Source organism: Loxodonta africana, chromosome 4, assembly GCF_030014295.1.
Source record: "Loxodonta africana isolate mLoxAfr1 chromosome 4, mLoxAfr1.hap2, whole genome shotgun sequence".
Taxonomy (NCBI): domain Eukaryota; kingdom Metazoa; phylum Chordata; class Mammalia; order Proboscidea; family Elephantidae; genus Loxodonta; species Loxodonta africana.
In genome coordinates this window covers 49285353-49302254 of record NC_087345.1, presented here as the reverse complement: position 1 = coordinate 49302254, position 16902 = coordinate 49285353, and positions in this window count along the sequence as shown.

Sequence of the window (16902 nt, the reverse complement as noted above, 5' to 3'; positions counted from 1 at the left end):
TTGTTCAGAAACAAAACACCAATTAGGGACCAGACAACTAAAAAAAAGTAAAAGATGATTTTAAACATTATACAACTTGATACAGCTATTGAAATTCAATTTAGAGTGTGTAGAAATGATTCGAAAGGAAACATACTGTTTTAAGATAGTCTTGTGGATAGATTCTCTTAATGAGACATAAAAGATTCAGACTAGGTGATAGAAGACTCTTTTATCCTGTTGTAAGTGAATGATATGAAACTGATATCACAGGCCAGTGAAAGAGCTAGATGGGGCAACCTCAAAGTCATGCCTAAAATTCCCTTCATTTTACATATGAGAAAAATTGAGGCCCACTAATTTTCTAAAAATTAAAAAGTTAGTATGCAAGAAAGCTTTTACCTTTGACTAGTTTCCTGCTTCCAAATCAAGTATTCTCCTTGCTTTGGCATGCTGACTTCACATTACTTTGCTGGGTCACTTTCCCATAGACACTGATAGAAATCTTTCCTATATATTTTTAACCATGTAAATACCCATTTTTTAGGTAATACATCTGTATGAGCAACCAGAAACTCAAAGATACATTAAAGTAATAGTAGATTACATTTCTAAAGTCCTCCTCTGCTAGTTGCTATTTCCTCCCCTTTCCTTGATTTATTTCCTTCCTAGTAATTATCACTAACTGACATTTTATATATTTATCTAAATAAGTCTTACAGTATTTGTCTCACTTTTTTTGGAATATAAGGCTTATAGAAGCAAGCGTTATTGACTATTAACTTTTGTATCCCCAAACCTAATAGAGTTTCTGACAAATTGTAAAAACCAAAACCCATTGCCATCAATTCTATTCTGACTCATAGCGATCTTATAGGACAGGGTAGAACTGCCCCATAGAGTTTCCAAAGATAGGCTGGTAGACATGAACTGCTAACCTTTCGGTTAGCAGCCATAACCACTACACCACTAGGGCTCCCAACATATTGTAAGTACTCCATAAATATTTGACAACTGAATAAAATTTATTTACCATGATGATTATCTAAATTGTCACAGAATGACTTCGAGTTTGAAACTTCTGTGATTTGTTCCCAATAAATGCATACCAAAGTATAACAAAAATGTAATTTTGCCATCCTGGTAAAAATTTTCTCCTAAGTGATTATGATTAAAAACCAAAACCCATTGCCGTCGAGTTGATTTCAACTCATAGCAATCCTATAGGACAGAGTAGAACTGACCTTTTGGTTAGCAGCTGTGCTCTTAATCAAGGCGCCACCAGGAAGTTTCCTTAATTTCTCATTCTACTTTTAATTATATTGATAGTAGGGATTCTGGATTATTGAAGACAAAATATTTACCTCCAAATGACTTTAGTATCAGGTGCAGAGAAACAATAAACCACTAATTTGTATACTGAGCTCAAAGAAATAATCCCAATGCACCCGTACTGTGAGAGATACTGCTTGTTGATTCTCAGTACCATTCGTGCTCTTCAGAACTCTTCCAGTACTGCTGGAGCAGAAAGCTGAAAGCCACCTTCCCCAGGCTCCCTAACTAGCAGGGCCATGGGAACCAATCATTCAGTATTGGAAGAGGAGGGAAAAGGAGTGAATATTCTTCTGTAGCAGCTGGGGCAAGTGTGGGTACATCAGCAGATAAGGTGTGTCCCCAGCAGCTATCAGACATCTTGGTGAAGATTATCCATGTCAGTGTTCTATGCCATTGAGATCATTAGTGGCAGCTCCCAAGGCTTTCAGGAGTCCCCCTAAAAATAACCTTAAGTGGTACTGTGGACAGCTGAGGCTGCTGGTGTTGACTTCCCTGCTCTAGGTTCAATTTCAGCTTTCCTGAAAGCGCCCTACCTGGCCTTCACACTCTCAGCCATTGCAGTGGTTTACAAGGTCTCTAGTTATCCATTTAAATCTCTCTGTGGAGCTTTGCTGCTCACCAAAAGGTCAGCAGTTTGAATCCACCAGCCACTTCTTGGAAACCATATGGGGCAGTTCTACCGTGTCCTATAGAGTCGCTACGAGTTGGAATCAGCTAGACGGCAACAGGTCAACAGGTAGCACATTAATCTAGAATGACCTATAAATGATTTACCATCCTACTCCATATTTTTTCCTCATAAAGGACATGGTGAAGACAGATGAAGCAGAGGAATGAGCAAGAAGGAAGGCAGTAGAGATCAATATTTGTTCATTTGTCTTTGAAATTAATGCAAAGATTCTCTACTCTCAAGGATTTTTAGACATAGTAGATGAATATTTGTTAGAAATACTGAAAAACAATTCTTGTATTAGGTAGGAGTCTAGTAGTCACTTCCAAAATTAATTTTAATGCTACAATTTTATAATTCTATGAACCATCAGGTAACAGCTAAGAAGTGGGTGCTCTAGACCATTATAGGATTGTTATTAAATTAGCTATAATGTGTTAGAATAATAGCAGTTATAGTGTTGATAGCTTATAGTAGCACTTAAAAATGCTTCGTGGTACAAGCCTGCATAATTTCCTTACAAAACGTTCACTACGGAAGCAACATTTTAATTCTAATTTGGCCCACCCTTCTAATTATTTTCAAATGATATAAAAACTATCAATCAACATGTGTACAGTATACATGGAGTATTTCATATATGAAAAACCTGTGCACCAAAGAGTATAATAAATATGCTCCCTGATTTTAAAGATCTCACAACCTGGTTACAGAGAAGCTTAAAGTCATCCATCCTCAAGCCCTCGGTTCAATCCATCAGCAGGCTTGAAGTTTCTAACTCCAAAATATATTTTAAATCTATCTACTTCTTTTCATCTACAGTACAGTCACACTACCTAAGCCATCACCATTTCTCATGGACCTACCTCCTCCTTCCTGATTCTACACCCCGCTACCAGCAATACACTTTATGCTCAGCATTCAGAGTATAGTTTTTAAAAACATAAATCGGAATATGTCGCTCACCTGTTTTAAAACTTTCTGGGCTTCCTCTTGCTTTTAGGATAAAATCCAAATGCCCTTTGCAACAAGGCTTTGCAAGATAGGGCTCCTGCCTACCTCTCAAATCTTATCTTGGACCACACGGCTTCCCTCTCCATCCTGGAGGTAATCTGGTCTTCTATTCTTACCTCCTACAAGCTTCTCTGCTTGGCATTTGCTGTTCCCTTTCCCTGGTAAACTCTTCCCTCGTACCTTTTTTTAAACTTTTAAATTTTGAAATAATTTCAAATTTACATAATAATTGCAAAATAGTAGTAAGAGCTCCCATATGCCCTTTGCCCTGATTAGGACAATTGCCTTCATAATTTTAACATTGTCAAAATGAAGACATTACCATTCATCATATATTGATGTAATGTAACTATCTTATCCACAGATCCCATCCACATTTCATTGATTGTCCTAATAATACGCTTTAAAGGACTACGATCTAGTCCAGGGTGACCCAGAAAAAAACAAAACGAAACAAAACATTGCTGTTGAGTTGATTCTGACTCATAGCAACCCTATAGGACATAGTAGAACTGCTCCATAGGATTTCCAAGGAGCAGCTGGTAGATTTGAACTGCCAACCTTCTGGTTAGCAGCCAAACTTCTTACCACTGTGCCATCAGGCCACTGTGATAATGACACATTTAATTCTTATGTCTCCTGGTTTTCTTCAATCTGGAACAGTTCCTCAGGCTTTCCTTGTCTCCTGTGTCTTTGAAAGATTAGAAGAGGGCAGGTCAGTTGCTTTTAGGATGCTTTATATCGATTTGTCTTTCCCTCAGAACATCATTTCAGAAAGTACACACTAATTGTCTAAATAATGGTGATGTTAACTTTCATTTGGTTAAGATGGTGCCAGGTTTCTCCATGGTAGAGTTAATGAATGAACATTGTATTCATTAATTAATCGGTCATTATCAGTTTTTACTTTGGAACTGTAAATATTCTGTTCATCAAGTTTTCTCCCATAAATTTTTGCATTCATTTATGATTCTTTCATGAATTAATTATTACTGTGATAGGGTTGATGTGAGTCGGAATTGACTGGAAGGCAACAGGTATGGCGGTTGTCAAATGCCGATTTTCTAATTCCATTATTCCTTTCACGCTTAGAAGTTGGCATTCTACATAAAGTAGAAATTTCCTTTTCCTCCATTTTTATATACTTGTTCATTTATTTATGGAAATATGGATTTGTGGGTATCTGTTTTACTTAAAGGGTTACAACCATAACTATCTTCCATTTGATGCTCAAATTCTCCCATATTTGGTCAGTGGAAGCCCATCCAAGGTTGCTTTTCTGTCCTTTTGACACAACTTCATCATCCTTTGAGGGCTTTCTTACTCCCAGGCACAAGTTCTCCCAAGACCATCTTGTATTGCCCTTGTCCAAGTCTTGTTATTTTAGTGGAGAATTGGATTTCTAAGCCAAGATCTGGGTATTAATTGCGCTCATCACAAATTGAGCATTATTACTTCTTGGCTAATCAGTGGAGAGAGTAGGAAAATACATATATTTATACATATATAAAAGGGGCCCTGCTGGCACAATGATTAAGCACTGGGTTGCTAACCAAAAAGCTGGTGGTTCAAACCTACCAGCAGCTCTACGGGAGAAAAGACCTGGTGATATGCTCCTGTAGATATAGATACTTACACGTATCTATATCTATTTCTCTATAATCTATCTCAAAATGATTTCACACTTCTGCCCCCAATCCTGGTTTATAAATCGATTTTCTAACAGTAAGAAACCTGGCTTTCGTTATCCTCAACTTATTTGCTTACTTCTTCATCCCCCTGCATTGCATATAACAGAATTTTCAGCAGTTTTGTCAAAAGCTTGAAGCCTATAAAGGAAAAGGAAGAAAGAAGGAGGAAACTCCACCGCGTCTTTTGATTACTGGTTCAATACCATTATTGCAGCTGTAGCTCAAATGTTATCACCCTTTAAAATAGGCCCTTTATAGTCTTTTTAGCCACACCAGTCATCCTATTTCATTCATAGCACTTATCATGATCTAAAGTCTTCTTTGCCATGTGTTTGTCTACCCTTCGTTCTCTCTCTGCCTACTAGAATGGAAAGCCTAGGAGGTAGGGATCATAAACGCCTGAATTCCTGCTATGTAACAAGAGCACCTAGAGCATTGCCCAGCACAAAAGTAAGAGTTTGATACATTTTTTATTTGAACAAATGTAACATTAAAGAAATAAAAGATGATATTTTGTGGCAGTAAGTTAAAAATAGATTAAAAGCTACAGGAGTTCAAAAGAGGGAGAAAGCAAGGTAGGCTAAATTAACCAGATAATATAAAATTTTAAGACACTGTGAGGGTAAAACCAAATAAAGTTGAGTATGTTGAGTTAACAGTGTTTGCAAAGGACAGGTTATGATGTTTGGCCATGGAATTTAGGTAAGGAAATAATAGAGGCCATCAAGTGTGAGGAGAGGCACTTGGTAGGGTGAAGGGGTGGAGTGGGGACTGGAGAATTTGAGAGAGGTCAAAGAGTTGTTGGAGGCTGACCACTAGAAGGAGCAAGTGACTATTAACAGGGATTTGCTGTCATGTTTTTCCAAGTAGTCCTACTTCATCCAAGAACCCCCTCTCTGCCTCCTCCCCATCTTCTCTTACCTTGCCACTGACATCTAACTGTTCCAAGGGTCTATAGAAATTCCTTCTCAAATTATGCACTGCCACTTTGATTGCTACTATTGATGTTACACATTTGGGTGGAGAATGCTCAGCTATGAGTGTTCCATGCCAAAATCAGGCAACTTTTCCAAAGTTAGAACTCTTTGGTAAGAGATTTTCAACTGACTTGCACAACTATTTCTCAGTGACCCAAGCCTATCTCTCTAAGATGCTAAGTCAGGGCATGTTCTTCAGGCAGTCAAACACCTTGCAGACCCAGAACCAAAGTTCTTCTACCACTGAGGTTTGATGCAGAAGCCAGATCATTGCTTCCATTTCTTTCTCTTATCGTGGTATGTGTTTACTGGGCTTGGTCAGGGTTTCTTCAGTCCATCCAATCTACTTTAGTTACTTTGAGCCTACAAAAAAAAAAAAAAAAAGAGAGAGCGAGAGAGAGAGATCTGTGTGTACTCCTCTTCTTCCAGGTCGATTCCTCCATATAAACAGTTCTCAGGGAGACTATAAACAAATCCACCCAGAAGTTGCATCTGTGTTCTCGCCTTTGGAAAGCTAACCATCATCCTTAATATATATTTTTCAGGGACAGAAGGGCCAGTACTTGCCTTATAGTTACATAAGGAAAAAAAAATCTCTTTCCCAAAAGCAGATGGAGGATATCTCTGTGAAAATTGCAAAACTGAAAATTGTAAGTAACATCCAAGTTTTGGTATGGTAGGCTTCCTACGTTAAAAATATCAGCACCATCTGCAACCTATTGCTGTAAAGTCTAAGCTCCATGGTGTACTCTGATGTACGATGTCTATTTAATCATATGTACACACAAATATATACATCAGACCCACAAACTCACATAAGAAAATCAAACACCTAGTTTTTATAATCTCTTATTTTAAAAATATTTTGTTGCTTTTTTCCAACATAATGGTTAAGGTCTCAGCTCTTTATGACCCTATTCTGCCATTTACTAGTATCGTGACATTAGGTAATTGGTTTCAATCCTCAAGTATAAAATGGTGCTAATGGTATTGAGTTAGCTACCTTACCTAGCAGTTATGAAGCGTAAACGAGATCCTAACTGTAAAGTTCTTGCCATGAGCTTTATCTGGCATTTAGTAAGCACCTAGCCAATAAATGTTAGTTGGGGTTGAAATATATTTTGTGTAATGTTATTGTTATTTCTATCAAGTTCAATTCATGTTATTATTAGTACTCTCCAGATTTATTTTCCGCTAGAATTTATATGCCGTAACCATTAAACTACTTTAATTTCTTAAAATCATGATAAATTTTGAAAAATGAAAAAAATACATACTTTGGAAAATATTCCACAAAGTGATGTGAAGAAATTAATTTTGTCAGACTACCTATTATAATTATAAAGACCGAAACACCAAACCCAATGCCGTCCAATCGATTCCGACTCATAGTGACCCTGTAGGACAGAGTAGAACTGCCCCACAGAGTTTCCAAGGAGCTGCTGACCCTTATGGTTACCAGCCATAGCACTTAACCATTATGCCGCCAGGGTTTCCCCTATTTAAGGCGATACTATTTATTTTCAGAGATGTTGTGTGCTGTCAATTCCGACTCAATAGTGACCCTATGGGACAGAGTCGAACTGCCACTTGGGGTTTTCTAGGTTGTAATCTTTATGGGAACAAATCGTCAAGTATTTTATCCCTCAGAGCCGCTGGTGGGTTTGAACCTCCAACCTTTTGATCAGCAGCCACGTGCTTAACAATTGTGCTGCCTGGGCCCTTTTTATCCCAAGATGAGTCATGAAATTATACACACACACACACACACGTAAATGCCTAAGCAATGATGGAAAAATTGGCTATCTCATATTTTAAAAACTTATATTTAAAAAAAGAAGTGGTTTTAAAATATTTTATTTTAAAAATGACACGATAATAGAGATGTATAAAATAAATATTTAAGTCAGAAATACAAGGTTTCACATAAACATACACCTTCCAAAACACCATTTATTACTGTCAATTTACTTGGATGTAACATAAACAAAAATTATTCTTGAAAAATCTTCTATTGATATGGGAAATGTGCTACTACCCTCTAGTGGAAGACACCTAAACTACACTTAGTTGTTTTCCACGTCCTTTTTGAAATGGAGAGAAATAAAAGATTTAAACAATAATGCTCGATTTTAGTCTCTATTCTGTTCAGTTATTGTTTTGCTTCTTTTATTAGCTAAATTTCTGACTGCCTGAAAAACTAACCCCTTAATGTTTTATTTGTATAAGTATTTTCTCCATGAGTTAATCAATGTAGAATTTGGACAAAATTTCCTTCTCACATGGTATTCGTTGAAATTGTAGTATGTTAAATGTAAAAAGTGAAATATAATAGTTGAGAATATAAGTTTGATAGTAAGTAGATTTGTTTATTTTAATGTTTAAACCATGGCTGATTGACATGGAAAAACTGGATAAAATTTTTAAAATGTTGATAATAATAGCTAATATGTATAAAACAAGTGGAGTCCCTGGGTGGGGCAAACATTTACTGTGTTCAGCTGCTAACCAAAAAGTTGGAGGTTTGAGTCTACCTAAAGGCACCTTGGAAGAAAGTTCTGGAAATCTACTTCAAAAAATCAGCCCTTGAAACTCCTATGGAGCACAGCTGTATGAGGACACACATGGGGACACCATGAGTCAGAATCAACTCAGTGGAAACTGTTATTTCATTTTAATATATAATATGTATTATTTGGCTTGCATTGCCAAATAATTGCCAAATAAAGCATTCTGTATATGTTTAGTAAATGTTCTCACATCAACCTTATCAGTTAGGCACTGTTTTCATCCCTAATTTACAGATAAGGAGACAGGGGCATGGAGAAGTTACGTGCATTACCCAAAGTCACTTGGATATTAAGTAGCAGAGCTGGTTTTTGAAACCAGGTAACCTGTTTCCATGCTTTTAACACCAAAGCTCTACCAGCTCTTTATGATCAAATTAATTTATTCAAAGATTTTGTATATTTATCTATGATCCCTAAAGAGAACCTAGAAATATTTAGCTCATCTCTAGTTAGATCATCTTAATGACTTTTAACAAATTAAATGGACAGGCTAATTCGATTCTATTTAATCAGAGTGTGGGTACTTAGATGTGGTCATCTAGCAAGTTGCTCAAAGTTACATAGTAGTGGTAGACCTGGTATTAAGGAAAACAAAACAAAAAGTCTGACTGCAGCACCCAAATATGTATCCTCTATCTGAAATCCCACTGCTGATTTAGCTTAAGTCATTGGTTTTCAATTATTTTTATTCCCCTTCATTTTTTCTAATGAAATGTTATCCAATCTAAAAACAGAAAGAAGTGAAGCTGCTTCAGTTGAACGAAAAAGGAAGTGTCATAGACTAGGAAACCCGTCCAGTGGGCCCCCACTAGGGCTCTGTGGGTCAAGGGTGGGAAACACTGATTTAAAACTGTACTCCATATTAAATGACGGATGTTTCTGAAGCCAAGCTGGAGCCTGAAACTCTTGTTAGTCTGAATGCCTTTACTAAACCTAAAACCCTTTGCTGCTGAGTCAATTATGAATCATAGGGTGACCCCATAGGACAGGGTAGAACTGCTCCACAGGGTGTCCAAAGCTGTAATCTTTACAAAAGCAGGCTGCCACATCTTTCTCCCACACAGCAGCTGGTAGCTTCCCATTGCCTACCTTTCAGTTAGCAGCTGAGCGCTTAAGCACTGCACCACCAGTGCTCCTTTTGTGACTTGACTAATACTGCATATGAATTAAGGTGAAGAGAAATGAAAAAAACTAGGGTCCACTGCAGCCTGCGAGTGGGCAAGCAGGGAGGAATAGGAGTGATTAAATGTCACTGTTCCAAAAGTTTGGATTACGATTTCGAGGAGCCCAGCCTCTAAATTTTCCAATCCGTATTGTCTGAATTGCTCTGTGCTTCTTAATACCTGTTGCACCTACTTTTCTAGAATTGCCATAAATTGCGCTAAGCAATACCCCTCTTTCAATTACAGGTAGTGCCTAAATTACAATGTATTCGAGTTACGACGAACCACACTTACGACCGTTTTTGTTTTTTGTACATCTTATCATTAGTAATACATACTAAATACAATGTTGCAGTGTGTAATTTGCCGGTGTTGTCATTCTCAAATGTTCACTCACAGATGTTTGAAGATCGGATTTATAAAATACTGAAAATAAAAGGCAATAATAATGAAAACTAAAAAACAAAACAAAAAGAAGTATTCAACTTAGACCAGAACAAACTTGTGACGGAGTTGTCAGTATGAAACTCCGTCATAAATCAGGCACTGCTGTAGTTTCCTTGTGCTTTTTAAGATGCGACTGTTTTAGGGCTACATTCTGAGGTGACAGGACCTAGTATTCCCTTTGTGTGAAGTTAAGTGGACAAATCTGAAACCTGGGTAGCACAGACTCCAAATCAGCTTTGAACATTAATCAATAAAGCCAGACAAGGTGGTTATGCCCGGCTGATCAGTGAAGGACATCACAGGATGGAAAAGAAAAGAAAAATCTCACCATCTATTCCACTGACTAACGCGCATCAGGAAGCTCTTTTGCAGGTAAACCTCTTCCTGTTTTTATGGAGCAAACTAGGAATGACTGTTTTTTCTTTCCTTAATGGCATTACCCAGACAATACTTTTTTTTTTTTCTATTAAAGGACAAAGTTTCATCCACATATAATCACTTCGTCCTCTCTGATGTTCAGAACAATGCTTGTGAAGACAAAGACTTAGAATTCTATTCACATTATTATCAAATAACTATCATTATCTTTATTCCCATTCAGAAATGGCACTGTTTCATACAAAAATATTTTCCTCCTGCCCCTAAACTTGCCTTATGGCCTTGACATTACCTGAAAGTGTTTGATCATAATAAAGGAATAGTTACGCCTTAATTGTATGCAACTATTGAATCCCTATGGCATGAACAACTTGTGAAATCTCAAGTTTTTTTTTTTTTAATTTAAAGTGGCAAAATCTCAGATATAGAGATTACCATGTGCATTGAGAAAGTACACTTTTGTGAGGAGAAAACAATAACATCAACAACAATAAAATGTTTCTATCCATTCCACTCATCCTACAGGTGTTTGCTCACTTCCTAACAATGGCTGCCTAGTTTTAATGGCCTTATTTGAATAAGTTGGAAATTTGAAAAACTGAGAACTTTGAAAAATTGAAGTTTAACAAATGAACTACTGTATTGTCTAAAAAAAGAACACACAAAGGTAAATTAACAACAAAGTGATGGGAAAAAGCATATGTTGCTGCTATTGGAATTAATGTGTAAAATTTAGCAGGGTGGTAGATTAATCCACTTGTTTGCGTTAGGATTTGTTTGAATATAATATTTCACGAAGAGTTGGGAAAAAGAAAATTTTAGATGAAGTTTTGGATGAGAAAATGTTCACTATGCTTTAAGGTATAGTTTTTATGACTGAGAGTTAAAAAGTAAAAATAAAATGGAATATAAGTTCCATACCATGGTATTGAAGTATATATTACATGAATAATTAGATTAATGCAAAATAAAATAAGTTCTAGAACCTGTTTACCAATGACCTCATTTGACAAAAGAAACGGGGAGTAGAGGTTTTTATTTAGAATGGCTGGTTGGTTAGCTGGTTGTCTACATTGACATTGTGTTTCTTCATACAGCAATTTAGATAGAAAAAAAAACAACTAAGATGATTAACTTATCTGATAGGAATGTTTACCAAAAGGCTAAATTCAAATGATTCTAGCCAAAAGTGGGTTAAGAGATTGTTATGGATTCAATTGTGTCCCCCCAAAATGTGTGTCAACTTGGCTAGACCACGATTCCCAGTATTGGGTGGTTGTCTTCCATTTTGTGATCTGATGTAATTGTCCTGTGTGTTGTAAATCCTAACCTCTGTGATGTTAATAAGGAAGGCCACAACCTACAGGATGAAGTTGTATCTTGAGTCAATCCCTTTTGAGATATAAAAAAGAGAAGTGAGCAGAGGAGAGGGGACTCATACCACCAAGAAAGAAGAGCTGATAGTGGAGTACATCCTTTGGACCTGGGATACCTGTGCTGAGAAACTCCTAGATCCAGGGGAAAATTGATGACAAGAACATTTCCCCAAAGACAACAGAGAGAGAAAGACTTCCCCTGTTGCTGACACCTTGAATTTGGACATCTAGCCTCCTAAACTGTGGGAGAATACATTTCTGTTCATTAAAGCCATCCACCTGTGGGATTTCTGTTATGGCAGCACTAGATAACTAAAACAGAATGTGGTATCAAGAGTTGGGTGATGCTCTAACAGATACCTACAATGTGGAAGTGATTTTGGAATTAAGTAATGGGTAGAGGTTGGAAGATTTTTAAAATGCCTAATAATGAATGTAGAAACGTTGGTGGTGTAGCGGTTAAGTGCTATGGCTGCTAACCAAAGGGTCAGCAGTTCAAATCTGCCAGGCGCTCCTTGGAAACTCTATGGGGCAGTTCTACTCTGTCCTATAGGTTTGTTATGAGTCAGAATTGACTCCACGGCACTGGGTTTGGTTTTTGGGTTTGGTTTAATAATAAATGCCTAGATTGCCTTGAAGTGGCTGTTGGTGGAATTATGGAGATCAAAGACAATTCTAGTGAGGTCTCAGAAGGAAGTTAGGAGAGCTGTAACACAAGAGATGGTGCAGATGATGAGAAGCAGTGGCAGAGGAACAGTGACAGCAGAACCAGGAGAATGGCATGAGATGGCATGGGAGCCAACCTGTGGAGCAAAAGAGCTGAGTACCTTTGGGCAGGAGGCTTACTGGAAGAGTGGGTTACCTCTGGGCACTTGTCAGCAGAGCTAGGCTTACCAACCCACAGAGCAAGAGAGATGAGTGCCTTTGAGCCAAGGCTTAGTGGCTGAGTGGGGTGCCTCTGGGCACTTATTGGTGGAGCTAAAGAGCTTTGTAACACTTGCCTGAGTGGGGTAGAGGCTGGGCCAGCCCAAGACGCCTGAGGGGCTGAGAGGCCGAGGACCCATGAAACAGAAGCTGAATAGACAAGGAGCACAGGAAGCAGAGAGGCCTCAGTCTCAAAGGGTGGGGCTATGACCTCCAGGGTCTCAAAGTGTGAAACCACAGCCTACTGGGTCCCAAGGGTGGGGGCATGACCTCCTACAGTTCAGAGTCAGATCTTTACAACTCCCTTCCAGAGTGCTCGCTGCTGTTCATTAGCACCAGGGGGATGGGGCTGGATCCCCTGCCCAAAGCTGAGGGGGAGGGATTGCCATGCCCAAGTGGCAGAAGAATGGGGCCTGGCAGGGCCAAGTGGGGAAGAGTGTCATTCAGATGGACTAGAGAACTGGGTCACCCAAATTCAAGGGAACAGAAGTGCCATTTCATTGAGTCTGAAAGGTGGAGTTGAAGCCCAGGGCCGAGGAGCCTCCACCCAGAATCCAGAGAGTATGGCCAACACGGCAGAGTCTGGAGGGCATGACCATTGCCTAAGTGTTCTCAGAGAACAGATGATTATTTTCAAGCTTAAGAGTTAATATAATGTGTTCTTCTGGATTTTGGACTTGCTGGGTGCCTGTTATCCCTTCTTTCCCTCCAACTTCTCCCATTTGTAATGGAAATATCTACCTTGTGCCTGCTCCACCACTGTACTTTGGAAGCAGATAACTGGCATCCTAGATTTCAGAGACGAATTTTGCCCGAGAATGGAATTTGCACTTGGAGTTGATCTAAGACTTTTGGGATGATACGATGGGATGAATGTGTTTTACATGCGGCAAGAACGTGAATTTCTGTGGGCCAAAGGGTGGAATGTTATAGATCGAATTGGGTCTCCCCGAAATGTGTATCAGCTTGGCTAGGCCATGATTTCCAGTATTGTGTGGTTGTCCTTCATTTTGTGATCTGATGTAATTATCCTATGTGCTGTAAATCCTAACCTCTATGATGTTAATGAGGCAGGATTATAGGCAGTTATGTTAATGAGGCAGGTAACAATCTACAGGATTAGATTGTATCTTGAGTCAACCACTTTTGAGATATAAAAGAGAGACGTGAACAGAGAGGAGAGGGACCTCCTACCACCAAGAAAGAAGAGGCAGGAGTGAAGCACATTCTTTGGACCTGGGGTCCCTATACTGAGAAACTCCTAGACTCATGGGAATATTGATGACAAGAACATTCCCCTAAAGCCAACAGAGAGAGAAAGACTTCCCTTGAACTCTATTAACCTTCTCAATTATGTGGGTAATTGTTAGTGATGAGCAAATCAAATGAATGTCACATTGCTACCATGCTGGAAACTTTTAAGGTTTACTCTATGTTCTGGTATTGGGGTACACTACAGTGTCATGTTCTGGTTTTGTTTTATAAGAATTCTTTTAAATGACATTGAATCAATTTTTTTTTTATAGCTGATTTTATGGCCCTTTTCTGAAAAAAATTCTGTTTTCAGTAAAATAAACATCAATCTTTTCTAGAAAGCATTTATCTTCTTTACTAGCAACTGAATAGACCCTGAAAAGGCAATCGGTGGAAATGGAAAGGCAGCTGGGATGTCACCATTAATCTATGGGCATGATTCCTTTTACTTACATGGTGCCTCATATGGTTATTGCATAGACACCACATGGCATGTTTCTGGCTATTCGTATAAACCAGGTGCTTCAGTTGTTGTGTGTGTGCATGTGTATGTGTTTTGGTGGTGATGCAGGAAATGACTAGGATGACTGTGGTGTGTTAAGCCAATAGCAGAATCCAGAAAGCACTGAATTTAGGACAACATCATGCCCTATTCCTCTTTCCCTTTTTACATCCATTTGATAGGCATTTTTCATGCAACGTGTTTGGGTAGGAATGCATGATGGAGTAATTAGAAGATGAGTCGATTTTGGAGTCAGTCATTTGATGCAAAAAAAAAACAAAAAACAGGGGAATGTTTTACTTCAGTTCCAAGTTACAAAGGTAAAAATATGCTACACTCAGTAACACATGACTTAATGGCAAGTGTTGTCTTTAATATTTCCAGTGGTTTCCTAGAGTTCTATTGTTTGTCCATTTTTGTCAAAACTTTATTACTAAAAAAAAGTTATGACTAAATTTATGGAATAATCTATGTAATTGCTATTGATTGTATTCATATTGAATAAAAATAGATAAAGAATTTTTTGGGGGAGTATTCAGGGAACACAGTAACCATGGGAATAAGTTCAAAGGGAGATACTTTATTTTTGAAATTTTTTAAAATTAATGTCAACTTCTCTCCATTCAAATAATTTTTCTCCTTAACTATAAGTTAGTTATAACACCTTCATTTCCATTCTGTCTATATAACACTGTCATGGATTGAATTGTGCCCCCCCAAAATATGTGTCAACTTGGTTAGGCCATGATTCCCAGTATTGTGTGGTTGTCCTCCATTTTGAAATTGTAATTTTACGTTATGAGGATTAGTGTGGGATTGTAACACCACCCTTACTCAGGTCACCTCCCTGATCCAGTGTAAAGGGAGTTTCCCTGGGGTGTGGCCTGTACCACCTTTTATCTTTCAAGAGAAAAAAGGGAAGAGAAGCAAGCAGAGAGTTTGGGACCTCATACCACCAATAAAGCAGCATCAGGAGCAGAGTGTGAACTTTGGACCCAGGGTCCCTGTGCCTGAAAAGCTCCTGACCATGGGAATATTGAGGACAAGGGCCTTCTTCCAGAGCCGAAGAGAGAGAAAGCCTTCCCTTGGAGCTGATGCCTGGAATTTGGACTTTTAGCTTACTTTACTATGAGGAAATAAATTTCTCTTTGTTAAAGCCATCCACTTGTGGTATTTCTGTTATGGTAGCACTAGAGAACTAAAGCAAATACTTTCATTTCTATTCTGTCTGACAGAAGACAATTAGGATTTATATTTTATGTCATAGTCACATTAGAATGACTCAAGGTTTCTAAAAAATCTCATGTCCTATACCCAAACCAAAAAGACTATGATTCAGTATATTAGAATGCATGTCTTTAAAAAGAGGGGACTCCAAAGCAAAATTCTAGTTAAAAATCACAACATTTTGATCCATCAACTTTCTAGGATCACATACCCATTTGAGGATTTGATGAAAAAAGTAACTTCTGCTGCAAAACAATGAACATAAACACAGACACATGGAAATGTAAACACTCTTTCAAGAAATTACATTCTTGGAACTCCTATGGATCTATGGAATTTAAGACTTCTTCTCTATTCTTACACTGCTACCACATTCAACCACCACTTCCCACAAAATCTCTTGGTTCAGCCTTTTCTCCCTACTGCTATTATGACAGCCCAGGGCTCCCTTGCCCCACATCAGCATTGGAACGTCTGCTTTTATTTTACACTCCCTTCAAATGAGAAATATGGTGGGAAGTGAAAGAACTTAGACATTGGACACATATCTTTTCCACTCACGTTATTCAACCTTTTTGAACCGTAGTTCTCCCATGTACAAAATTGAGACATTTAACTTACCGGTTAGGTTTTGTGAAAGGTTGATATAATGTATGTACAGTGGTTGCCACAAGAAGGTGTTAATATTGTAAGTTTCCTCTTACTAATCTATCCTGAGTATTGTAATAATGCCGTGACCTTGCCTTACCTCTGCCCAAGAATTTACACCTATGCCCCTCGTCTCTCATCACAGATAACTTTGGCTTGCAAGATCATCTTAGTCTGATTCTACTGAATCTACCCTAAATATTTCTCTCTCCAAGCACATTTTCATACACGGTAAGGTTGGCTCATCCAATTCATAGCAACCCTTTAGGACAGAGTAGAACTGCCCCATAGGGTTTCCTAGGAGCAGCTGGTTGATTCGAACCGCCAACCTTTTGGTTAGCAGCCAAGTTATGAGTTGAGATTGACTTGAAGGCAAAGGGTTTAGGGTTGGATTACTCAGTTATGTCCGCCCAAACATTCCCTTGTTGCCTTTCCTTTTCCACTTGTAGAAGTCCTACTCATTCTTTAAGAGTTTAGTTCTAAAACAACAAAAATATTATCCAGTGTACTGCGTTTCCTTATGAAACTTGGTGTTTATAGTTTAGAACAGTTTAGAATTTAATTGTTCCCCAAACAATTCATGACCATTAGTTTTGTGTGTCTTTATTTATAAATAGCGTTAAAGCATGTCCTTGTTGGACTGGGAAACCATCCATAGGACCTAAGACCTCACTGCACCAAGATAAGGGACTCCTTTATTGTGACTCTAACTCCTAAAAATGAGTGCTTTTTCTCCCTCATCCTTTC